Genomic DNA, 1230 nt, shown 5'->3' with positions numbered 1-1230 from the left:
TTAATCCACTCCTTTGTCGACCATTCCCCTGTACCTCCTCTTTATTCCCCTCCCTCTACAAATACGGTTTCGAAGACGAAACCAGCGCCTCGTTCCCCCTCCCCCTCCCCCACATATGTTTATACGTCAATATTTACCCCCGCGCGCCGGTGCCAGTGGCGGGAAAAAGGTTCAATATGATTTTTGTTTCTACCGAAATTGCGTGCCGTCTGGCTCGGTCTTGTGGACTTAAAAGTTAATTAGCTTCCCCCTTCTTCTTCTTCTTCAGATGAGACAAGGAAAAAATGTGAGGGGAGGCTGAGGGGAAAGAGAGAGGGAAGAGGGAGGAGGAAAATATTTTTTTTCGAAGAGTTTTCATGCAAACAAATATATCAGCGTGATTATGTTTTTTTCTGTTTCTATTTATCTGTCTACCTATTTATATTGACATACCTGATTATCTGTTTTCCATGTAGGAGTGCACGCGTGCTTATGCTTGCGAGCGTGTGTGCTGTGTATGTAGAAGATACAACGCCATATTTCAGTTTGTTTAACCCAGGCGCGATTCGAACTCACCAGCATTACCACCAACACATAACAATTCTATTATTTATCCAAAAACAAACCACAGAATTTGCAGGCTTCTTAAAAACGCCCGTAGCGTAGACAAACAAGGGCAGACTGGTAACCCTTACATCTCCTTAATTGGTTTGCAGTTAGGGAGTGTTGACAGATAGTAATGGAGCAGGTGCGCCCGGCGGTCGGGTAATTAGCAAGGTTGCTGAACGGGCCCTGAGGGAAGAGAGAGGAACTTGAGTCAGATATAGAGTAACAGAGGTAAACGATCACTCTCATGTAATACTACTAGAAAAAGTAAATCGTAAGAGCGAGAGATTCATAAGCGATTGTTTGTGATGGTCCTTTTCTCTCTAATGGAGTGTCGAGTGCTTCATCTGTCATATTTTGATATATTTTAGACAAGTGATTCTTAACATATAAACTCCAAATACATTGAAATTCATAGTATCATTCGTAGGTCCTCTCTTTATAAAGATGACCCGTCCTAAAAGGAAGAAAAACAAGGAATGATGCGTTTTCATCAAATATTCATATAAGCAGTTTTGGAACATAAATCAGGAGGGAGGTGCACCCTTATTTCGAAATGAAACAACAGGGGACATAAATCCATAGTGATGTACAGCCCCTTTTGATAGCAATTTATTCAGGAAACCTAGAAAATATTTAGGTTCT

Source organism: Penaeus monodon, chromosome 28 (assembly GCF_015228065.2).
Source record: "Penaeus monodon isolate SGIC_2016 chromosome 28, NSTDA_Pmon_1, whole genome shotgun sequence".
Lineage (NCBI taxonomy): Eukaryota > Metazoa > Arthropoda > Malacostraca > Decapoda > Penaeidae > Penaeus > Penaeus monodon.
The sequence above is the reverse complement of the archived record's forward strand: the minus strand, read 5'-3'. Positions refer to the sequence as shown.